We start from the raw sequence: 26,895 nt of genomic DNA, 5'->3' as shown, positions 1-26,895 counted from the left end.
TATATAAAAGCTTTGTTAATACGCGATAGTATCTGTCAGTAAATCAATCTCTTAAATGGCAGGACATTTTGAAACACTGTCTGGAAGTGGAACATATTCTGACATGTGTAAATGTAATACTGAGTTGTAAAATTTTTTTTTTTTTTTTTGTGATTTCAGGTCAAGTGGAAAGCAGAATGATCATGGCAAACAAGGTATGGGAAGAAGTAATTTAAAATATTGTAATGGCGGAGTCTTCTGATTCCATATGATTGCACTAAAAGTGGCAGAAAATGTAACATTAATTTGTTTTATTTTATATTTTCCAATATGAATATTCATTTGATCCTTGTGAGGCCACTGGAGCTGCACAAGGTTTGGTTTTGCTACAGTAAGACCACGATTGTGTTAGATTTCACCCATCTCTTTTTTCTTTTTTCTTTTTTGTATTGTAACTAGGTTCTGTCATTTAGAAACATGGGTTTTCCTATCACTTAATGACATATATCTCTACTTTTCATTCCAGCCAGAGGATCTGACGGTTGCTGCTCGCATCTCAGCCTACCTGATGGACAATTCTTGCTGGATGAATGACCTTCACCTTCAACTCAACCTTGCCAAGACAGAACTGCTTATGGTTTCAGCCAAACCAACCTTGCTGCGATCCTGCTGATTTGCCTTATACAACACCAGAAAGATCTGGCCCTTCCTATCGGAGCCACACAACTCCTTGTCTAAGCTCTTGTTCTATCCAGACTGGACTATTGTAATGCTCTCCTGGCAGGCCTTCCAGCATCAGTCAAACCTCTGCAACTGATCCAGATGCTGCAGCAAGACCTAAACTCACTGCTTCAGATCTGTGTGTCTCCAGAAGCTTGTGTTCTGCAAGTGAACGGCGCCTTGTGGTGCCATCATCCCAAAGAGACACAAAATCATTTTCACTGACCTTTCCCTGGACTGTTCCCTGCTGGTGGGATGACCGGCCCAACTCAACACATTTTCAAGAAAACTCTAAAGATCCATCTTTTCATAAACACTTGACCCAATAATACTAAATCTTTGTAAAAAAAAATAAAAAAAATGCTATGTGTACTGTGCTACACTAACTGGGACTTGTCACTGCACTTGTTGCTTCTATTGTTCTCTTAATTTTTAAGTCACTTTAGATAATATGTAATTGTAAATGTGTAAAAATAAGTTATATTAGAGTATAAAGGCATACAGCAATTGCCTTTTAATGTGGATATTTTTACATGTTCTAAATTATATACTAAGATTGTATTTCCTATCATTCACGTATCTTGATGTGCAGTGTTTGTTTAATGAGTAATACTGTAAATGTGCAGGTATTCAGGTATGTTTAGTTAATTTAACAGACATTGACTGTACATTTGCTATTATTAAGTACTTAATTAGAGATTGGTTAAAGTTGTGAAATTTGAAATGCAAAAATTAAAACTGTAAATATACAAACTTTGTGTTTGAATTTATGTACTTAATGCATTTTTATACATAACTTCATAGTAGGTCAACATATAGGTGCATATATGCACGCATATATAGGTGCATATATAGGTGAACATATAGGTACATATATACACACATATAGGTGAACATATCGGTGCATATATGCACGCATATATAGGTGAACATATAGGTGAACATATAGGTGTATATATAGGTGAACATATAGGTACATATATGCACGCATATAGGTGAACATATAGGTGCATATATGCACACATATAGGTGAACATATAGGTGCATATATGCACACATATATAGGTGCATATATATGTACATATATGTGCATATATGTACATATAATATAGGAAAACGGCCAATTTTATATATGTCACATATATTCAAAACCTATATCAAAACCTATATTAAAACATATATGTTTATATAGGTTATTTCCATGTGGGTGGTATCCAACTGTCTCTCTCTGGTAACATTTTTCATATATGCTGGGTAAGATTAATGGTATAAGTTATCATCATCTCATACATATATTTTGTAACTATTTTAAGTGTAACCATAACCATATTTTGTCATTAAACCTTTTCAATTACAACTAATGTGCTAACTAGTTTTGATTTGGTATTGACTTTGAAGTGCTACTCTAGTAATCATGGACAGATTTACAATTTCTTGAACTCGAAGAGTCCATAAAGCTTGGCTTCCTTGGTAAATGCAATACAATATTGTCATTCTCTATAACAATGCTCTCCCACATATTAAGCTATTGTAACTGCGCTTATTTCAGTCGCTGGTAATAGTGTTTCTTTAGTCATTCGGCAGTCTTGCAGCCTGAACCGCTGCTGGAAATCCACCCTTACACCTTATTCCGCCTCTCCCACTGTTAATACTTCACTCTTCCGCATTTTCTCATCCGACTTCCGCTAAACTGACACGGCACATCCGGTAGCTAATTCAGTAGTTAGAAGATTGTTTATAGCTAGCCAAAACTTTAGCAAAATGACAAATAACGTTGATACCGTAAATGTTTTAAATTGGGAGCACAGAGAAAACTTCGTCTGATGATCAGATGGTCTCATATTGTCCCATCCATCGTCATTGTTAACGTGGGTAGAAGATATGGAGAAGCGACCAGAGGTAACCTATGGGGACATATTTAACTACTTCGTCCTGTCAGAAATAGTTGATGGAGCAGCAATGAAAAATTATAAAAGTACTGAGGCCTATCAATATTTACACAGTGGGAAAGTGGGTCGTGTACTCTTACACCGTGAGGGTGATTTCGTCTTTTTAAAGCAAATGAACCCCAGCCAGTCGAGCAGTCCAAACCACTCTGCGTGAGTGCTAGTTAGTCACCAGGGACCAGTGGAGACTACTGCATGCTCGTGCAGCGCTGCTTTGGGAAGGTCCTTTAGCCACGCAGACTCTATATTATGGAAGGTAAGACTATCACACATTATTAGTATTTATTATTCATGATAATATCTTGCAACGTTCGTGTGGTTAACATAAGTATGTTATAAATGTATATATTTAAGTATATTAACATGAGTTTGTGACATATACACAGCTGATGACCATCGGCAGGCTAAGTATCTTGTCAAATCTCTTAATTGTACAGTGGAGTAAGGTAAGTGAATGGAGTCCAGGTAAGTACATTGCATGTGTAATTATGCAATTTGATTTTCTGATCATATTTTACCAATTCCAAACCACATCAATCTTAATAACTACTATTAATTGTGTATTTTAGGTGTGTATTAAGCAGGTTTTCTTTATGCACATCTGAATATAAGGCATTTTTCACTTCCAGCCTTCATGAACAATTATATATCACTTATAAATAATTAAAAACAAAATTAATGCTAATTATTAAGATTGATGTGGTTTGGAATTGGTAAAATATGATAGGAAAAAAAATATGCACGCACTGAATATGCAAAAGGTGAGGTAAATGTAAATGTGGTAGGCATACTTTTGTAGGATGTACTGTTCTGCGTTGGCTAATGGAAAAATTCACGTTTATTCAGGATGTCACAAATTCCAAAAAAGGTGCAACACAGTCCAAAGCAAAATGTCCATTTGCAAGTCCAAGTTTAACTCAGAAATTCTGCTGGAAAACAAACTAACAAAAGGAATTTGTTCAAAGTACAACTCAAAACAAAACAACAAACAAACAAAACAAACTCAAGGGAAAAATAAGTTACACAGTTGGCTACTGATCCAACCAAACACCCCTTTGTTTTCTTTCAAAACATTTCATCTGTTCTTTTATAGTTTTGATCTCCTCCTTCATTTTCAAACTGACCAATCATAACTCTTCATCAGTTATTAACTATACGTTTCATAGTTCACAAAGTATATGTAACCTTACCAACTATACATTGATAATGTCTCTCTTTTTCCAGTTACATTACCACTTAGAAAACAAAACAAACACATAAACATTCATGAGCTTTGGGTCTAAATACTCTTAATAGACCAACTCCTCTCCTTCAGGATTACATATAATTGTTTCCAGTTCGCGGCCCCTCCTACTAGGCATTTCCAGGAGCCGGTAAGACAAAGAGACATGTTTTGTGCGTTGTTTGTTTGGGTGAGGATCATGCACGGTCAGCGCTCGAGGGCTAGTTCCGAGGAACTAGATGTTGTTAGTGTCGAAGCAGGAGGTACTGGGGATTCCCACCTCAGTCTCGTGCTTTTGCAGAGCTCGTTGAGGTTGTAACGAGAGCAGTTGAAAGATTACACACCAATTGGCCGGCAGATAAGCAGGACGTTTGTTAAAAAAGTAAACTTGACGAACGCTTCCTGCCCTCTCTTTCACAATCTCAAAACAGGGGCCTTCGATCGAGATCGTGGGAGAAACTCTTCTCATATCATAGTGCACAAACATCTCACTATTCCTCTATTTCACATTATAAAGACCATGTCACTGCTGCAGGCTTACCAGGCCGAACTATTAGGAGATCTTGATGAGGGCGGGGGTATTGGCCCGGACGGGGATTGCGAACTGCGTCGGGCCACAGATTTGTCTCTCAGGGCCGCCAAGGAGACGGCTAAAACTATCGGTCGGTCTATGGCAGCCCTGGTGGCCCCTGAGAGACGTCTTTGGTTGAATTTGAGCAAGATTAAGGAGAAAGATAAAAACCTTTTGATGGACACTCCTATCTCTTCCTCTAGCCTCTTTGGCAACGCAGTAAACTCAGTTGTCGAGAGGTTCCAGGAATCAGCCAAGCATTCGGCTGCATTTCAGAAACTCCTCCCCCGTCATACACATGTCTCCGGGGCAGCTGAGTGGAAGCAGCCCCAAACATCTAAAGCCAGCTCCTCACAACGTGGCACACAAAAACAGAGCGTGGCTTCCCGTGCTCCCCCACAGAAAGGAAGAAGCTGGGGACACGGAAAGCGCGCTCAACCGCAGCCTTCAAGGGGTAAGACGTTATTGCTCATTATTCCCAAGAAGGCTGCGGGAAAAAGATCCTGACGCCGGACGGCACAGGCCATTGAGGGTAGTCCCCCCCGAAGTAGACCGGCAAACATCTCACTATACAGTGCCCGTCTCCCTTCGGTGCCCTCAAGAGACTGTTATGCTAACGATCTTTCACACACAATATCACTTACTTCTCTAAAGCGCAAAAAAATTTTGGGCAGTTTGTTCCTGGTGCTTCTGACTTACACTTTTCTCACTCTCCCCTCTGCAGTCCTGACTTTTACTGCATTTTACATACCTTTACTTCAAATGTAGACTATGCCACGGCGAGATGAAACCGTCTCAACTTCTCATCTCAACAGGTCATGTGACAAAAATCAACCGATCAGCTTTGGCCTTTCCGTAACAACATCGAAAGCTTGGCCGAACAGCTGATCATAGCTGTACAGGGCAGCTTTTTATTTCTCATCTCCATAAATATATCTAGTGGTAAAGCTAATGCAAGGGCTAGAAATAAATTAATTCTTTGCTGATACTTCCTCGTCATCATGGAGAGCGCAGTTCGCACCGCTTTCTCCTTCTTTCCAAATGTGCTTGCTCTCCCGTGGCGTCTGTAGTTGCTGTGCAACCATGAACAAAGGAAACGAGCCTGGAAAAACGAGCGCGCTGCGCCGCTTCTATTATGAAAAAACATTTGAAATAACGAATTTGCACACGCAAAAAATGAGCTATGTGAACGCCCCCTTATAGCAACGTGACATTAGCCTAATCCAAAATATTTCCATATGTGGCTCTTTCCTCCTTTCTTGTCAACGAGTGGATTCAGAGCCACCGCATTAGTAGTGCCGCCGGTCGCCATGTCTCTGTGTTTTTAGGAAGAGGACGCAACTGTGCACCTTTTGGACAGCGCATCAAGAACCGGATTAATCCGGTACTTAAGAAAAGATGGTAACGTAGCGGTTTCATTTTTTTAGTACCGACTTGGTACCGAAGTACCGGGTCTTTTGACAACACTAGTCTGAACCCGTATAGAACCACGCCAATTAATTGGCTGATGGCGCGGGCGCCTCCTCAGGGACGCTACATCACTCACTTTTTCCCTGTCTCATTCGACGCCTCTGGGGATAAATGCCTTCGCTCATCTGTGGCTGGATTTGAGACTGTATGCATTCCGTCCTGTCAAGCTCATCCCTGCAGTCCTTTGCAGAGTAAGGGAGTGTGGAATCCGCCTCCTTCTGGTAGCCCCATTCTGGCCATCCCAGACGTGGTTCTCGGAACTCCCTGGTGGAAGGGTCCCCTTGGCAGATTCCTATCAGGAGAGATCCGTTGTCTCAGCTCCAGGGCAAGATTTGGCGTCCTCAACCCGAGATATGGAGGCTGTGAGTGTGGCCGATAAAAGGGAATCGCTAGCGACAGTGGCGTCTGGTCTTCCTGCTAATGTTTGGGAGACCATTGATAACGCTTGTGTGCCATCTACTAGGCGGCTATATTTTTCTAAGTGGAAGGTCTTTGATTCTTGGTGTTCAGCTTATGCAGTGGAGTTATTCAGCTGCCCGGTCGGTTCAGTGCTGGAATTCCTGCAGGAGTTTGTGTCTGGAGCAGCTGCTACTACCTTAAGAGTTTAAGTCGCGGCTGTCACCGCCTGTCAGGAGTCAGACGAGGTCCTCCTAGATAGACACCGTCTGGTCTCCTCGTTTATGCGTGGAGTTAGATGCTTGAGGCCTTCACGTCCTATTAGTGTCCCCTCCTGAGATTTATCAGTTGTTTTGGAGGGGCTATTAGAGCCTCCCTTTGAACCCTTGGAGTCAGCTCCGGACTGGATTCTGACTCTCAAGAGCCCCTTTCACACAGCGCTTTGATCCTGGGAAATTGCCGTAAGATTGACAGAATGCCTTCTGTGTGAACACAAACACGTCCAAGGGATTGATGCCAGGATGGGGACCTAGTAACATTGCATTGATCAGTCCCGGAACGCGCCCTGTGTGAACAAAATGCCATAAGGGGTGTGTCGTAGTGATGACGCAGTATGGACTCGTCTTTGTGTAGAAATGACGAAGAGGAGTTATCAGCAGAACTGACATCTGACAAGAGTTATCTCATCCTGACGTCACGTGTCTTTACGGGATCTTTATGGGATGTGTGTGAACGCACTCACAGATTCCGGATATAACTGGCAGTGTGAATGAACCAAAATTAAAAGATCCCGAGACACATTATCCGTGTATTTTCTAGAATCTCTGTGTGAAAGGGGCTAAGGTGGCGCTTTTGTTAGCATTGGCCTCTCTCAAGAGTGTGGGGAATCTGCAAAAAAAACCTTAACTAATAGCTGTGAGTGATGGTCCAAGGACTACTGCCCAGTCATTTTCGGGATAAAAACGTGGGACACTAAGTTTACTCAGGATTGTCTGGGAAGGTCAACTTCCCAACATATTCAAAAAAGGGATCCCACATCTTTGAAAATTTAGCCTGGGAGCCCCTTAACAAATGGCTAATTTTTTCCAGTTTGGCAAAGTAAAGGACATCCCTAATCCAGTGAATCTTGAGCTCTGCAGACAACGACATTGTGACCGGAATTACCCCGAAAAGTGTAGTGACAGCATCAGGCACTATTCTCTTCCCTGTGACCTCACTCAAAGAATCAAAAATATTTTGCCAATAAGTTGTTAGGACAGGACTAGACCAAAACATATGTATATGTGTTGCTGCTGCCTGGTGACAGCGGTCACAAGTCGGGTCAATGTTGTTAAACATCTTAGAGAGCCTGGTCTTAGTCAAATGAGTACGGTGTAAAATTTTACACTGGATCAATCCATGTTTGGCACAAATTGAAGAGTGGTGTACTTTGTCAAGAACATTCCCCCACATATCTTCAGTAAAAGCAATCCCCAGATCTTCCTCCCATAGCGCTTTAATGGGAGCTGTACTGTACGTAACTGTAGCTATTACAGATTATAGGGTAAGATCCCAGTAATTCCATGGAAATAAAAAGGCTTCCTTTTACAGTACATTTTCACTTTACTTACTGAGAATGTTCAACGTGATCTAATGAGAATACGTGTGTATTTTTACGTAAAGTGTAATTCTACCATACGTACATTTACTTACGTTTTATACAGCACAAAAACGATTAGCCTACATGCAGTTAAACAAGTATACAATTTAAAACCTTAAAATACCTTATTTAATCGTTTAACCATTTTAATATTTAGTTTATTTACAGTGAGACACAAAATGCGTTTTCTCCAATAGAACAATAATACACCAAAACCCAACATAAATTCACAAAAGACATCAATTTTATTATACTTGATATAATCCAAATCTTTAGAATCCATACGTTTGCAAGAAAGAGATCCAAATTCAGCCCTTTATCCAGTGAGCGATCTTCATCTCCATTTCACAGGCTATCACAGCAGCGCAGTCTGTAACTGGCAAATCCCGCGCTCGTGATGAATTCAAATTCAAAAATTGCGCCCTCAAGAAGCGTTACGACATGTTTTACGGCAGTGATATCAAACGCTCATTGGCTCTCGCCTGTTCGTCCTTGTTCGTCACAGATTGCGACATGTCATATTTCAGTCGGTAAACTACATTTGAAATGGAGAAGCGCGCGAGTAGTCCTTACCCTACACTATGTGTCAAAATGATTGATGGCTTCCGGTTGTCATTGCCCTTCCGGTTGACCTTTCCGGTCGCCCTTCCGGCCTGTATTGTTATGGATTGACCTATTGACCCTCCCTATCCGTCGATCATGTGGTTTTGACAGTTAGTTTTGACCTACTGACCCTGCCTATCCGTCGATCATGAGTTTTTGACAGGTTGGTCTTCCGGTTTCTTTCCGGCATATGTTGTTATGGTTTGCCCTATTGTCCTTGCTAGTCTTTGATCATGTGGTTTTGACAGAAAGTTTGCCCTATTTGAACCTTTTTATCCCTAGATCATGTGATTTTTGACGGGTGTTTGTATGACAGAAAGTTTGAAGGCGCTGTTATATATATAGGATATGTGTGTCAGCATTTCCTCCGCATTCCAGGGTCCATTGTGGGCCTTGTGGAAAGTGAGAAGAGTGCGTATGTGTGTGTGTGTGTGTGTGTGTGTGTGTGTCCTCTGACATGATCCCCTCCACATTCCTGAGGTAACAGTGAAAATGAGAAAAAGAGAGTTACCCTAATCATGTTTTATATTTCACACAAATAATATACAATAATATCTTACTAAAAATCTACTGAAACCATTTAATTCAGTTTTAGATAAACAAAAGAATAAAAAATCATATTACATAAACATTCCGTTCTTTAGGCCTATAAGTGTATAAAATAAAATAGCTATCTTATAAAAGTATAATTGTTATTAAACAATGTCTGTCTGTTCAAAAACTTTAGATTGTAGAAAAACTGTACTTTTTAGTCGTCTTAAATCTCATTTATATGAAAAGATTCAATCAGCTTTTTTTTCTTGAGCACGTCTATAAACTGAAACAAAACTCAGCGAATACTTGTCACACATTTATGAGCCATATACCTTTATAAACATTTAAGTGTGTACTTTGAAATGATCGGATTCAAACTGAAAACAAATATTCTCTGTTTAAGTAATTTGTATAAAACCAACAAGATGTCCAGCTTCTCAAACGCTTGCTCATTACAGTTAATTTGGCCACGCCCACTCGCGCAAAAGATATTCACATGCAAATCTCCACATGGAACGCGAACGCGCTCGTTACCTCAGAAACAAAATACCAAAACACTTCACAAGTCTCTGCTTTTCGTCGAGTTTGAAAGACGCGCCGTGAGCTTACATTGGAATTACCTCAGAAGAAGAAGAACGCGATTTGAAGACAAGAAAGATGTAAGGTAAGAAATTCTTACATATTAGTTTGTTATTGTTGCATAAATTTCACATTGCAGTTGAACTGTTGCTAGATATATGGTGAATATTATAATATTTAGACCCGTGTTTACTGTTACTGTGTTTGTGGATATCTGCTCAAATGTAGATATGTATATGGTAATCATAATGTTTTATATTTGAGCGCGATCGCGTTTGAAAAGCACCAAACGGCTTCATGATTTTAATATTATCTCATTTCATATCATCATAACGAATGGAAACATTTGAAGTAACATGATAATCAATATATTTTTCTCTAGCTTAGTTGTTACTGAAATATTTTGGAAGATTTATAGGCTGATATGGTTATTGTTATTATTATTTTATGCAGCACTGCGCATAGCCTATGCCTACAAGGCACAACAAACCTGGTGTTCATTAGCCTATATTATTGTTGGAAACATTTATGTGTGTGTGTATGTGTGATGACCTTTGGAATGGCACAAAGGTCTCTGTCTTTGGATAATTGTTTTCAATCAGTGCTTTTTTGTCATTTGTTTTGTATCTTTGGATTATGTTGTGTTGTAAATAAATCCAAAAAATCCAAAAAATCTAAAAGCCATTCTTTTTTAAATCTCCTCATTCTTTGTGCAAGGTTGCTCAGAATGATAGGGCCTGATAGCTCCTAATAGGGCCGTTAGGGGAGGTTCTTTGTCTTTCTCAGGTGTAAAAAGCTTACATATTAATGAGCTCCCGCATAAAGCTTTTTCACACAAAACATGTCGTAAAATTTTTAAATCAATATATTGGAGTAAAGGAGTAGAGACTCAAGCGGAGGAAGAAAGAGAAGAAAATTACTTGAAGAAAATTATGTGCCCCTTGTCAAAGCAGAACAAGTGAGAAAATGGACAGACAAAGATGCAGTTTTAGCTCGAGTATGTGCTCAGAGGATGGCCAAAGAGAATGGACGAGTCCGTTTTTGGAGCATATACTAAGAAACTAGAGGAACTGTACAGGGAGGCTAAGAAAGGAGAGGAACTGTACAGGGAGGCTAAGAAACGAGAGGAACTGTACAGGGAGGCTAAGAAACGAGAGGAACTGTACAGGGAGGCTAAGAAACTAGAGGAACTGTACAGGGAGGCTAAGAAACTAGAGGAACTGTACAGGGAGGCTAAGAAACGAGAGGAACTGTACAGGGAGGCTAAGAAACTAGAGGAACTGTACAGGGAGGCTAAGAAACGAGAGGAACTGTACAGGGAGGCTAAGAAACTAGAGGAACTGTACAGGGAGGCTAAGAAACGAGAGGAACTGTACAGGGAGGCTAAGAAATGAGAGGAACTCAGTGTACAGGGAGGCTGTGTTCTGTGGGGAGCGCGAGTGGTGATTCCCCCGCCGGGCCGTGCTGCTCTATTGAAACAATTACACATCAATCACCCTGGAGTAACCCGAATGAAAGGTTTGGCACGAAGTTACATGTGGTGGCCACAGATGGATGCGGAAATAGAAGGCATGGTAAAAACTTGTGCCACATGTCAAGAGAATAGAAATTCTCCACCCTGTGCACCTTTGCATCCGTGGGAGGTGCCGAATCTGCCATGGAGAAGAATCCACATTGATTATGCTGGTCCGTGGTTAGGGAGAATGTTTTTGATCGTAGTGGATGCCTACTCTAAATGGCTAGAGTTGTACCCGTTAAATAAGTCTACCTCTACAGTAACCATTCAATGCCTGAGACAAAGTTTTAGCCAACATGGGATACCTGAAATGGTGGTGTCGGATAATGGCAGATGTTTCACCGTATCATGCAGCTTCTAATGGACTGGCTGAAAGGGCGGTGCAAACGTTCAAATGTCTAATGAAGAAGAGCACAGGAGATTCCATTGAGACAAAGCTGGCTAGAGCACTGTTCAGTTACAGGATCACACCACAGTCGACTACTGGGAAATCTCCTGCGGAACTGTTGTGTGGAAGAAAACTAAGGTCTACCTTGGATCTCATCCACCTTGACTTTAAAAGTCAAGTGCAGGAAAAGCAAAAATTTTACCATGATCGACATGCTAAAAAGAGACAGGTGACTGAAGGTGATCAAGTGTACACTAAGAACTTTGGTTCAGGGCCTATCTGGATTCCTGGGACAGTTCAGAAACAGACGGGACCGGTGTCTTGTACTGTTACACTTGGAAATGGCCAGGTAGTGCGCCGGCACATAGATCAAGTGAGGAACAGGCATGTTGTGCCTTCAGAGGAAACTCTGGAGTTGGAGGAAACGTCTCTGAAAGAGGGGGACTAGTTAACATCAATCGCGGGTGTCACACTTTCCAAAGACACTAATGTGGAGCAGACAGAGGAAACGACCAAGGAGGTGTTAGGATCAGAAACTCCTGTGCTGAAAGACAATTTAGAGTTAAGGAGGTCGACGAGACAGAAGAAGACTCCAAGTTATTTACAGGACTATGAGTAGTTAGAAGTGAGTTCCCCAGCCACAGGGCAAGAATGCGTCCTGGAACTCACTGGGATGGAGGTAGTCCACCCGAAGTCCCTAGTTTATATTGTAAATGCACAAATGTTATGGTTTTGTGTTGGTAAAATGTACAATAGTTGTAAAACGTCATATATTGTAAAGAGTAATGTAGATAAATATTTGAAGCTAGTGTTATCTGGGGAAAGGGGATGTAGTAAATGGTTAGACAAGGTTGTCCAGTAGAGGGCGGCATGGGTTTATTTATGTTACCTTTTCTCCTGATGAGTGTTGTTCGGGTGTCAGTCTGTCATCTGCTGAGGCGCTGTGTTAAGATGCGTTGTCCGCTCTGCACCTGTTAATAAAGATTAAGTAAATTATCTTCATGTCTCCACATTTGTGATGTCTCAAAGGATATTACAATAGGTATGAAGGCCAAACTGGCCAATGGGTAAGAAAAATTTATACATATACATTGCAAAACAAGTAACCGTTCTTCATTAACATGTAACGTAGTCTATAGTTTGATCTTCCTTCCTTAGATTGAATGTTCAGAATGTGGAAGTTGGGACTGTGTGATCAGATCTTCCACTGTTGGCAAATACAGCTGTCCTGCATACATGCACATTTACCTTTTTTTCTTCTTCCTTTTGTTATTGGTGCTTTCATACCTGTTATCTAATGAATGTGTTTGTTGAACATTCCTCTGAAGAAATGCTGTGGGTAATTCACTGGATCCATAAGCTATGGCTTCTCAATTTTCAACACTCTAGGGACATTTATGGAGTGTAGCCTACTGTATGCTTTATGCTTTAACTCATTCCTCAGTAACATTAAAATAAATAATAAATAAATGCTTGACATCCCTTTAACCACAGCAGTATTGCTGCTCAATTTAAATTAAGCCACAAATTGGCATCATAACAATAATCTGTAACACTTTAGAATACTGTTCCTTCATTAATGAATAACTACACAGGACAAAATTAGTAATGCATTAGTAACACTCTAGTAACTACTATTAACTAACAAGAAACTCTGATTAACGAATTAGTAAGTAATAGCGCTCAGTCGGATGTGGTAGTTCACTATTAGCTAATCAAGAACTACTATTTTTCATACCTCACTGAAGACTATAAGAACTACTATATACAGGTTCATAATTAATATGTATAATGCACAATGTTTAATATAGGGTAATGGTAGCCCATTAGTAATGAATCAAGTGTTACTACATCCTTCTAAAGGAACTACTAATAATTTGGATCAGTATCTAAAGTGAACAACATAATAACAACCTAATATTGACTGAAGTCACTGTAAGCTTTTATGGCTTTTGTAAGGTTTTGGATAGTAATGAATCAAGCGTTACTACATCTGTCTAAAGGAACTACTAATTATTTGGATCAGTATTCTAAAGTGAAGATCATGGGAACACACTAGTAATGACTAAAGTGTTACCAAATCCATTGGAAGGAATTGCTATTCAAAATCTTACAAAAATCTCAAAAGCTTACAATGACTTCAGTCAATATTAGGTAATTATCATGTTGTTCACTTTAGAATACTGATCCAAATAATTAGTAGTTTCCTTTAGAATGATGTAGTAATACTTGAGTCATTACTAGTGGGTTACCATTACCTTTTATTATAAATTATGCATTATTCATGTTAATTATGAACCTGTAGATAGTAGTTCTCTGGGAGGTATGAAAAAAATAGTAGTTCTTGATTAGCTAATAATGAACTACAACATTCATCTGAGTGCTATTACTTACTAATTTGTTAATCAGAGTTTCTTGTTAGTTAATAGTAGTTACTAGAATGTTAATAATTCGTTACTCGTTTGTTCCTGTGTAATTATTCATTAACGAAGGAACAGTATTCTAAAGTGTTACCCAATAATCTGCGAATACACACGCACTGCAAAAGACACAATGTCAATAGCATAATTTATTTAATCTACTTACAGTTGTCATCAGATATTCAATTTCATTGAAACAAATGTAACAAAATAATGTGGGCGTGGTCTGTGTGTCGTGAAATTAAAACACATTAAAACTTCCCTTAAAGGCGTCTGAAACATTCAACAGAGCAGCGACAGAGTAAACAACAGTGTCCTAATATGATACAAACATTTACCAATAACGTGGAAAGCTTTTGCTGTGACGAATCTGTCACCGTTTAAAGGTATAGCGGAGGATTTTCTTTTTCCGGGTGGATCATCAAGATTATTGGTCCTCCTAAGTGTCAATCATTCTGGTGATATGTTTACGTAAGGCCGTCGTACGTGCACGTGCACATGATTCACACGATGGCGTGCGCTCAAAACACAGGTTGGGCTTCCCACTGATGCCTCAGTCGCGAAGTTTCTACTTGACAGGTAAAGTTTGGCAAGCTATTTGGAGAAATCCATTTAAAATCACTGCTAGTAAAAGTTAATGTAAGCTGTGATTAGCTCTTGCACACGTTTAATAGGCGTTCCCTCTCGGGAGCAGGTAGAGTGTTGCGCATGTGCATTTTTTCAAAAAGTGGAGAGGGCGGTTCTTTTCTAAAATTCGGGAAAATCCTCCGCTATACCTTTAACATCTGCTGGAAATCCAGGTTAAACTATCTGCGTGCACGCGCGCATCCCCTGTTAACATGATCCCCAGTTGATCCGTAACACCAGTTGTATTTTTGACACAAAGTGTAACAGCACGTCTTTTTCAGTTCAGCTACATTCAGTTTGACCAATCAGAGCCAAGCTTTTCAAGTCGAAGTCGAGATGAAGATCTGCCCTCAGAAGTTACTGGTAAGTTTTAGTTGCTGTTTGCATAAATAAATCCCCCACGGTTTAGTTTTCTCCTAGGTGGACAGGTCTGCTATGGATTTGCTAATATGACTAACACGTGAATACTGACGTTAACCGCTGTAACATGATGCTGACACTGATTTCTAGTGACTTCAGCAGTGTGTATATAGTCAAAGTCTTTGATAAATCTGTTTAAAATCTATGTGGAGACATTTGTCTGTCTTAACACAACTATAAAACATTGTGCAATGCATCTGCAAAAACAGAATTAGTCATTATAACATATACAACATTACATTATTATTATTAACTGTGTATTTACTTCTGATTTCCTGAACAATTTGGCTTCATTGTTATGATGGTAAATGGTAAATGGACTGCATTTATATAGCGCTTTCACAGACCACCAAAGCGTCTTAGCCTCACATTCACTCACTCACTCATACACCGACGGCGGTGTCAGCCATGCAAGCCGCCATCCAGCTCGTCGGGAGCAGCTGGGGTTAGGTGTCTTGCTCATGGACACCTCGACACTTGGATGATGTAAATGATCTTTGAAAAGTTTGATTGGTGTTTATATTTGTTCAAGCTTGACAACCTTATTGCCTTTTTGATTACTTTCTAATATATATTTCTTATAACAAATTAGTACAATGATTGTTAAAAGGGATGTTTATAAGAGAGCATACATCTGAAACTGCTGAGTCTGAAGGGTTTTGATTAGATTACCCACCAAGTACATTGTACTCAGCGTACTGTCATTCATAAAAAGAAAACAAATCATTCATCATAATTTGCCTGACTTATATATATATATATATATATATATATATATATATATAGTTACAATATATATGTGTGTCTGTGTGTGTGTGTGTGTGTGTGTGTGTGTGTATAAAATCTCTCTTTTTTCATATTAATATTTGCTGTTTTTCAGACCATCTGCTATAGAAGAAAAACTGAAGTCTGAGTGCAGAGACGAGTGAAGAAGAGAGTAGTAAGTATTATTAAGGTTTAATCTCATATCAACTCTGTTATAGAGATTTTTGAGGCCTATTGAAAGGTGATTGACAGTCAGGAAAATGTTATCAACATATCCATTTCAGGTGTCTAATTTGTGCTGCCTTTGAGTCATTCATGTAAAAATCTGTTTATTTGATTGTTTTTTTTGGTAAAGCTGCAAGTCCTAGTTGTCCTGGCATACAGTATTTTGCACAACTTCTAATTTCCTTAAATCTCTGCAACAGAGGTGAAGAGAGAGCATGTTAGCATGAGCACAATAGACACGTTCATGGGGAATACCCTAGGTTTAAATAAACCACAATTATCAATACACAACATACCCTCTAATACTCACAGGTTTCTTTATTACTGATAATAACTATATCCACTAACCCCACAAGTTTTGAAGTTCAGCTATTATTGCTTGACTGGTCTCAACCTATTGTCATAGCTCTAATATATAGACCTCCTCATCTGACGAAAAACTTTATTGAAGAATTCTCTGAGTTTGTAGGGGATCTAATTATTGCACATGATCGGATCCTACTCGTGGGAGATTTTAATGTTCATGTATGCTGTGCTTCGAAACATTTAGCGGCGGACTTTTTGAATATAATTGACTCTTTTAATCTGATACAATGGGTTAAAAAACCTACACACAATCAAGGCCACACGTTGGACTTAATACTATCTTTTGGTCTGTCTATAATTGATACTGAAGTGATTGAATCTCCGATTTCTGATCATTTTCCAATCATGTTTAAAATGTCTCTCCCCGCAATCCCTTGCAGAACTGTCTCTGACACTAAACAGGTCCGTGTGTACTCACCTCGATTCTGCGAGGCTCTTACTGAACGCTACAATGGAAATATTTTCTCTTTGTCCCATGAGTCTTTATTATCTGATTTAGATGTTGAGCAGCATCTTGAATCTATAAACACTGTATGGTTGGAAACACTGAACGATGTTGCACCTTATCGGTCTCTAAAGCCGAAGCGTAAATCAGAGCCTTGGATAGATCATGACATTCGCGCCTTGAGACAATCATGTAGGAAAGCAGAAAGGAAATGGAAGAAGGACAAACTGCACATATCTTTTAATATACTTAAAAACAGTTTGTTGATATACCAGAACGCTGTTAAGAAAGCCAAGTCTCTCTATTTTTCTAACTTGATTGAAAAACACCATCAAACTCCTAGAGTTCTCTTTTCGGTTATAGACTCAGTACTTAATCCCTCTGTACAGATTTTTAACAATGCGACCAATGCATTATGTGAAGATTTTTTAAATTATTTTGGGACCAAAATTACCAATCTTAGAGCTCAAACACAAGTGACCAAGGGTGAAATGACATTGCTAAAGAGTCCTTTGGCCTCTTGGACTACTTTTAATTCCATCTCTCTGCAATCTCTTAAAGAAGTAATTACTAAGTTAAAAATCTCCCCTAGTCCCCATGACATTATACACCCCCGCTACTTAAAGCAATTAATTGATACTGTAGGATCAGGGCTTGTATCTCTACTTAATAACTGTCTGAAAGCAGGGGGTATCCCTGAGAGCTTAAAAATGGCCACAGTCGCCCCTGTATTAAAGAAATCTACACTGGATCCTTCTATTTTAGCAAACTTTCGGCCTGTTTCTGTTCTACCTTTCATCTCTAAGGTGATGGAAAAAATTGTCTCTCTGCAACTACAATCGTTTTTAACTAACAATTACATCTATGAGACCTTCCAATCAGGTTTTAAAACACTGCATAGTACGGAAACGGCCCTTGTAAAAGTTCTAAATGACATTTTAATGGCTACTGACTCGGGAGATTCTGTCATGTTAGTTATGCTAGACCTGTCTTCAGCCTTTGACACCGTCGATCATGAAATTCTCATCTCTCGCTTGGAGTCCTATGTGGGGCTTGGAGGAATGGTCTTAAAGTGGTTCAAATCTTTTTTAACCAATAGAACTTTTTCGGTTAAAATAGGAAATTTTAATTCATCATCACGCAAGCTAACCTGTGGTGTACCGCAGGGGTCTGTTCTTGCACCTACTCTATTCTCTCTCTATCTGCTTCCCTTGGGATCTATCTTTAGGAAACATAATGTTTCTTTCCACTGCTACGCTGATGATATGCAAATCTATCTGCCTCTGACCTCCGAAAATGAGCATGCTCTTAGTTGTTTATCCGCGTGTCTGGACGACGTAAAATCATGACTCTCAAAAAATGTCCTTTTTTTAAATTCAGATAAAACGGAAGTTATTGTCTTTAGCCCCTCCGAAACTAGTAGACAAAACTCTCAAAATTTGGAGTTCTCAAATCTGAGGATCTCATCCCAAGTGCGTAATCTGGGTGTGATGATAGATAATAGTCTGAAATTTGACAGACAAATTGCCTCTGTAGTGGGCTCTAGCTTTTTCTATCTACGCTCTCTCTCTAAAATTAAATCTTTTCTCTCTAACGCCTCTTTAGAGGTCGCTGTCTATGCCTTCATAACATCGAGGCTGGACTACTGCAACTCTCTATATTATGGTGTTGCTAAGACTCAAATTTCACGCCTACAAGTCGTTCAAAACGCAGCAGCGAGATTCCTGAAGGGATGTAAAAAGTTTGAGCATGTTACACCCCTTCTGAGATCCCTACATTGGTTACCGGTTCAGCATAGAATTGAATATAAAATTATATTACTGGTCTACAAATCACTAAATAATCTTGCACCATTATACCTGTCGGACCTACTTCACCTATATACCCCTAAGCGAGGGCTTAGATCGGAAAACAAATTCCTCCTTCAGATTCCCAGAACCCGCTTGAAAAACAGGGGCAATAGAGCGTTTGAAGTGGCGGGCCCCACGTTGTGGAACAAACTCCCAATCCAAATTAAAATGGCTTCCTCTTTATCTGAGTTTAAATCTGCTCTGAAAACTCATCTGTTTGATTCAGCTTTTAATATGTAATTGGATTTTTGTATTTATTGATTACAAGTGATCATTGATTGTTTTATTGTGTATTTGATCGTAATTATTGTAAAGCACTTTGGTCGGTGACAGCCGGTAGTAAATGTGCTCTATAAATAAACGGAACTTGAACTTGAACTATATCTGTGAGTTTTTGATTGAACTCTGCTCACTGTAAGTTGTGTTGGGCTTCTTCTAATCTCATGTTCAGTGTAACTCATAGAGTTCTGTATAGTGACGACAGACAAGAGGATAAAAGACACTCATGTCCAGCTTGATGAGGATATAGCCAAAGCTTTGAGAGGTAAACTGAAGTCAACGGAATTATAATGTATTTCTATGCAAATTATTATACATATATTCAAACATGATACATATAATTTCTTCTTCCTTTCACAGACCCTGTGATAAAGCAGTCTTCAACACTACAGTGTCTGAACCACAAGCCCTCAGTTGTGGAAAATGAGTCAAACTCAGAGAAGTGATCGTCCACTTCAGGCCCGTCGCGACAAGGCAGGCAAACCAAGCAATTGCTTGGGGCCCCGAGCTGGCCTGGGGCCCCAAGACAACGACTGGTTAAGAATAAAATGCAACGACAAACTGTGTGAGCGCCCCTTTGATAGTCAATGCAGTAAAGTGCAATGACACTGTTATCGGGATCCCCCTCAAGGGGGCCCCTCTCAGTAGTCGCTGACAGCAGCCAGCCAACCACGCGATCTCTGCTGCCGGGCCGGCAAAATACAAAACCTCCTCGGCAGTCATCATGAAGCGGAATTATGTTTCAGGAAGCCAGAAAAGAATGAAGAGAAAGGAAGAGGAGGATAAGAAAAAACAAGATAGTGGTAAGTAGGGGTGTAACGATACACGTATTCGTATTGAACCGTTCGGTACGAGGCTTTCGTTCGGTGTTCGGTACGCATTTTCAAACCGAACGGTTTGTTGGACCATTTTTCCTGCCGACCAAAATTTCGTTATTTCAAATGTAGGCGCGTTGCGCGTGGCAAGCGCGCTCATAATGTAGAGACGCCGGCGCGACCACAACATTGCCCAACATCAAATGTGCAAACGTAATGCAAGCGGAACGAAACTGGGCTACTCGTTATTGTGTGGTTGACGGATCGTTGTTTATCAATTTGGACCAGTGCAGCGCGAGCCGATTGTGATCATGCGACACTGTTACTACACAGCGCTAATAAGAGATCCAGTAAAGAAAGCATTTGAATTCGCCACAGAAGTAATAACATCGCTGCGAGATCTAGTGAGAAACATTCACATAGTTTGGCAGGAATAGTAGGCTATAATGCCTTCAAGTAACATTACGTCGGTTTTATTTTGACATTATGAATACAATGCCCTCAAATGTTAATCTTAACTAAAATAAACATTTGTTTATAACTACTACAATATTACATTTCATTTTTTCCAAGGAGCTGTTTTGTTTTATATGCTCCTAAGAAGAGTCAATTATAGCTCCAGAATTGCTCAAAGTAAAAAGAAATCATATTTTATGATGCTAGTTTTAATTAAAAAAGAAGAAAAATAAATAAATCAAGGAAATTGGCATTTCTTTCTTTTTGCTGTATCGAAAACATACCAAACCGTGTGTATCGTATTGAACCGAACCGTGAATTTTGTTACACCCCTAGTGGTAAGTGATAAATTACACTGGATAAAATAGCTCCACTTGTCTTGTACAAATGGTGTAATTTTGCAGCAGGTAGGCTAGAAAAAATATGTTTATGTTAGCTACCTGCCTGACGGCAAATGCTGCTTGTAACAAACAGTTAGTGCAACTTTTTTTTCGAACGGACGGAATTATAATATGTTTTTTATTGGGGGGGCCTCCATGTCCATTTTGCTTGGGGCCCCCAAATTCCTTCAAACGGCCCTGGTCCACTTGAAGATGGAGATGTGACACTCAAACTCTTCTGTGTCTTTGGTTCAGCCGTTTGTAGGCCTGAGTTTGTAACTAATGCATTATTCACTTCTGCACATTGTTTTTCCGTAAGATTTGTGATGATTATTTATTGAGTGATGTAATATTCATAGTGTACTCTTCAGTAATACAGGTATAACAGAAATGTTCTACAAAAGTGTATAATATAGCTCTGCCATAGCATTTCACTGATCTTTCATGTATTATAATGTATTTTGTTCAAGAGATTATATCTGCTGCTGTACTTTTTTAATGTACTCTAGGTATTTATTTTGTAATGTACACAATAAGATACTATATTACATTTTTCTTGATTTCAAAGTCTGTGTATGTCTTAGCATTTATATTTAATTATTTTTGCACTTTTAATATACCATTTATTTTAAATACTGAATAAAACATCTTTATAATAAACTATTAGTGTAATGCTAATAAATGTTTAATACTATTGTCATGATCCTGCCTCTTTCTCTGTCTCCCTCTGCTGGTCACACACACACACACACACACAATTCACCATCACGCTCTCACTTTCATTACTGACAGCTGTTTTCACTTTCCATTACGCTCATTCCTCTCCACCTGTTCCTTATCTCCTCTCATTATCTTGGCTTCTTCTAACCCTCTCTTTCCCTGTCTTGTTGTCAGATTGTTTGATGTCTCAGATGCACATTGACCAGAGTTTTCACAGTCCTGTCCTCTTGTCCGTGTGTTCTACGGAATAACTTCTACTGCTGGAATTACTCTGTGCTCGTCATTGTACATCCACAGAACCTTACCTGCTTAAGGCTGAAGCTAATTACCTGCTCGGTGCTCGCCGCCTGTATCCAGCTCCATCTGTTTCTCCGTGAGTTACGAGAACCGCTGCTTCACCAGCCTTCTGTTCATCCCTGCCACAGAGGAGATTTGTGTTCACGTTATATTACCAGTCTACTGGTTTCTTCGGTTTGCTGTTTATTATTGAACTTTTAGTTTGGATTACCTGTGGTCAGACTTTTGATTCTATTAAAGAACTGTAACTGTCACTCTCGCTTTTGAGTCCTCTCTAACCGCATCACAGCTATTTAAATGTTCCTGAAGTACATTAAAATTAAGCTTCAAGTATATTATAACTGTAGTTTAAGACATATGAAAGTATATTTCTAATGAACTGTAAAGAAATACACTTAAATGCACTTGAAATGGTTCCATTTTAGCACAATTTAATATATAAAAATATAGTACCAATAGCTTAATAGTATATTGCTTGTATGTTTCGAAGACACTCATAATGAATTTGTAATGTACTTGTAACACAAATAAAGTACACTTTAATATCACTACACGCATGTAATTAGTCCCTTCACAGGCATATACTGAAAGTATACTAAGTATACTTAAAGCAGGGACGTGCGGTCAGGGTAGGCAGGGTAGGCAGTGCCTCACCAAAGGAAATGTTGACATTACATTTATTAATTCCAAGAACTTTATTAATTCACCACTTTATTATTTGCATTTATTTTATTCCAAATATTAATTTTTGTAACAAAAATTTTCAGGAATACACATTTAATATACTCATTTTGCCATTGTTTGCTCCTAAAACCATTGTTTCTGTTATGCAGGTAAGAGAGGACCCAATAGCGAATTAACAAAAATAGTGTCTTTAATGAGATCACAGGGTAGCAGCACAGGAAGGCAATAATGTAGAACACAAATCCTCTTCTTGAGAGATAAAGGCAAAACAGGCGACCCGCAGAGAGGGCGATACAAAACAAAAACAAAAAGTACTTTTGTAAAAGAAAAAAAATCAGAACAGATCAAAAGAGTCTCTTTAGGCAGCAGACAGAGATGACTGTGGTAGCGGTGACAGGCTGCGGGTCTCTCAGTGAAGACAAGGTTCAGATCACGACTGTGGTTACCAGATCTCAATCGGCATCAGATGAACTGGACAGAATACAAAGATCAAGATGATTACTATGGTAAAGATAGCGCTCACCAGGCGGACGCCAACAGGACGGGACAGGACTCGGACAAGACAAACAGGACTGTTGTTAGCTTCTTGCATGAGAAAATCAAGTGAGAATCCGACAAGGAAAGAAGCAGAAACAGACAGAGAAATAGGGACCTAATCAGAGGGGAAAGGGAACAGGTGGGAAGAAAGTCAACGAGGTAGTTAGAGAAGATGAGGAACAGCTGGAGGAAGGGAGAAGGGAAAGAAACAGTGACTCCAAAACCCCAGCAGAGGGAGACAGAGTAGAGAGAGAGAGAACAAGAACAAGATATAACATGACAAGACATGACAATACATAACAGTACCCCCCCGTCAACTAGCGCCTCCTGGCGCTCCCGAGGAGGGAACCTGGTGGCTACGGAGGAAATCATCGATGAGAGACCGGTCCAGCACGTCCCGAGAGGGAACCCAACTTCTCTCCTCGGGCCCGTACCCCTCCCAATCTACCAGATATTTATGACCACGACCCCGGGGACGCATGTCCAGAATCTTGCGGACCCTATAGATAGGAGCGCCCTCGACAAGAATAGGGGCGGGAGGAGGACGAGTGGGAGCACGAAGAGCGGGCTTAACACAAGAGACGTGGAAGACCGGGTGGATTCGGCGAAGGTAACGAGGGAGAAGAAGTCGCACCGTGACAGGACTAATGATCTGAGAAATACGGAACGGACCGATGAAACGCGGGGTCAACTTACGAGACACAGACTTAAGCGGAAGATTGAGGGTGGAGAGCCATACCTTCTGGCCACGAGAATATCTAGGGCTCTTAGTTCTACGCTTGTTAGCAGCTCTCACAGTCTGATCTCTATAACGGCAAAGAGCAGATCTGACTCTCCTCCACGTGCGCTTACAACGTTGGACAAAAGCTTGAGCGGAGGGAACGCAAGAATCGGCGAGCTGAGACGAGAACAGCGGAGGTTGGTACCCAAGACTACTCTGAAAAGGTGACAGACCGTTCGCAGACGAAGGAAGTGAGTTATAGGCGTATTCAGCCCAGGGAAGCTGCTCTGACCAAGACGCAGGGTTACGAAAGGCAAGGCTGCGTAAAATGCGACCAACAGTCTGATTGGCCCGTTCGGCTTGCCCGTTAGACTGGGGGTGGAAGCCGGACGAGAGACTGACGGAAGCCCCAATCAAACGAGAAAACTCCCTCCAAAACTGAGACGTGAACTGCGGACCTCTGTCCGAAACGATGTCCGACGGGAGACCATGAATCTTGAAGATATTTTCGATGACAATTTGCGCCGTCTCTTTAGCAGAAGGAAGTTTTGCGAGAGGAATAAAATGAGCCGCCTTAGAGAACCGATCAATAACCGTGAGGATAACCGTCTTGCCCGCCGACGGAGGAAGCCCGGTTATAAAATCTAAGGCGATGTGTGACCACGGTCGAGAAGGAATTGGGAGTGGTCTGAGAAGTCCGGCGGGAGGAGAGTTCCCAGACTTAGTCTGCGCGCAGACGGAGCAAGCTGCCACAAAACGACGTGCGTCACGTTCCCGAGTGGGCCACCAAAAACGCTGACGGACGGACGCGAGCGTGCCCCGAACGCGGGGATGGGCTGCTAATTTGGAAGAGTGGGCCCATTGAAGAACGGCCAGACGAGTCAGGACAGGAACAAACAGAAGGTTCTTAGGACAGACGCGCGGCGAAGGAGTGTGAGCGAGCGCTCGTTTTACTTGCCTCTCAATTCCCCAGACAGTCAACCCGACGACACGCCCCTCAGGGATAATTCCCTCGGGGTCCATTGAGACTTCAGAGGAATTAAAGAGACGAGACAACGCATCAGGCTTGGTGTTCTTCGAGCCTGGACGATAGGAAATGACAAAATCGAAACGAGCAAAAAACATAGCCCAACGAGCCTGACACGCGTTTAGTCGTTTGGCAGAACGAATATACTCAAGGTTCCAATGGTCTGTCCAAACGATAAAAGGAACGGTCGCCCCCTCCAACCACTGTCGCCATTCGCCTAGGGCTAAGCGGATGGCGAGCAGTTCGCGATTTCCCACATCATAGTTACGTTCGGATGGCGACAGGCGATGAGAGAAATACGCGCAAGGGTGGACCTTGTTGTCAGAGAGAGAGCGCTGAGAAAGAATAGCTTCCACGCCCACCTCTGACGCGTCGACTTCAACAATGAACTGTCTAGAAATGTCAGGTGTAACAAGGATAGGCGCGGACGTAAAGCGTTTCTTGAGAAGATCAAAAACCCCCTGGGCAGAATCGGACCAAAAAAAACGCGTCTTGACAGAAGTAAGAGCTGTCAGAGGGACAGCCACTTGACTGAAATTACGGATAAAGCGTCGATAAAAATTAGCGAAGCCGAGAAAACGCTGAAGCTCGACGCGTGACTTTGGAACGGGCCAATCAATGACAGCTTGGACTTAAGCAGGATCCATCTGAATCCCTTCTGCAGAAATAACAGAACCGAGAAACGTGACGGAAGAGGCATGAAAAGTGCACTTCTCAGCTTTTACAAAAAGACGGTTTTCTAGAAGGCGCTGGAGGACTCGTCGGACGTGCTGGACATGGGTCTGGAGTGACGGCGAAAAGACCAGGATATCGTCAAGGTAAACGAAAACAAAGATGTTCAGCATGTCTCAGGACGTCATTTATCAGTGCCTGAAAGACAGCTGGAGCGTTGACGAGGCCGAAAGGAAGGACCCGATATTCAAAGTGCCCTAGCGGAGTGTTAAACGCCGTCTTCCACTCGTCCCCCTCCCTGATGCGCACGAGATGGTAAGCGTTACGAAGGTCCAGTTTAGTAAAAAATGTAGCTCCCTGCAAGACCTCGAAAGCTGATGACATAAGAGGGAGCGGGTAACGATTTTTAACCGTTATGTCATTCAGCCCTCGATAATCGATGCAGGGACGTAAGGACCCGTCCTTCTTTTGAACAAAGAAAAACCCCGCTCCGGCGGGCGAGGAGGAGGGAACAATAGTACCGGCATCGAGGGCTACGGATAAATAATCCTCGAGAGCCTTACGTTCGGTACCTGACAACGAGTATAGTCTTCCCCGGGGGGGGGGGGGTAGTTCCCGGCAGAAGATCTATACTACAATCATACGAACGGTGTGGAGGGAGAGAAGTGGCCCGGGACCTACTGAACACCGTCTGGAGATCGTGATACTCCTCCGGCACCCCCGTCAAATCACCAGACTCCTCCTGAGAAATAGACAGAGGAAACGGGAGGAATAGCAGACAGTAAACACTCAACATGACAAGAAATGCTCCAAGAAAGGATAGTATTCTTAGCCCAATTAATAGAGGGATTATGACGGACTAACCAGGGATGGCCTAAAACAATTGGAGTGAAAGGTGACTGAAAAATTAAAAAAGAAATGGTCTCGCTATGATTACCAGAGACGGTGAGGGTTAAAGGCAGCGTCTCACGCTGAATCCTGGGGAGAGGACTACCATCCAAAGCGAACAGGGCAGTGGGATCTTCTAACTCCTTGAGAGGAATATCATGTTCTTGAGCCCAGTTCTCATCCATAAAACAGCCCTCCGCCCCAGAGTCTATCAAAGCGCTGCAAGTAGCCGACGAGCCGGTCCAGCGGAGATGGACCGAAAAAGTAGTGCTGGACTTTGAAGGAGAGACCCGAGTAGTAGTGCTCACCAGTAGCTCCCCTCTTACTGGTGAGCTCTGGCTTTTACAGGGCAGGAGGAAACAAAATGAGCAGCTGAACCGCAATACAGGCAGAGGCGGTTGGTGATTCTCCGCTCCTTTTCCTTAGCCGAAATGCGGATGCCCCCCAGCTGCATGGGCTCGGAGTCCGAGCTGGCGGAGGAAGACGGTAGAGGTGCGGAGAAGGAGGTAACAGAGAAGGCGGTCTCCTTACCGCGAACTCGGCGACGAAGATCGAACCGTCTCTCAATGCGGATAGCGAGTTCAATCAGGGAATCAACACTGGAAGGAACTTCTCGAGAGAGGATCTCATCCTTTACTTCCGCACAGAGCCCCTCCAGAAAACGGGCGAGTAAGGCCGGCGGGTTCCAGTCGCAAGAAGCAGCGAGAGTCCGAAACTCAATTGAATAGTCAGTAACAG

The sequence above is a fragment of the Scardinius erythrophthalmus genome, assembly GCF_964197995.2.
Source record: "Scardinius erythrophthalmus genome assembly, chromosome: 9".
Taxonomy (NCBI): domain Eukaryota; kingdom Metazoa; phylum Chordata; class Actinopteri; order Cypriniformes; family Leuciscidae; genus Scardinius; species Scardinius erythrophthalmus.
The sequence above is the reverse complement of the archived record's forward strand: the minus strand, read 5'-3'. Positions refer to the sequence as shown.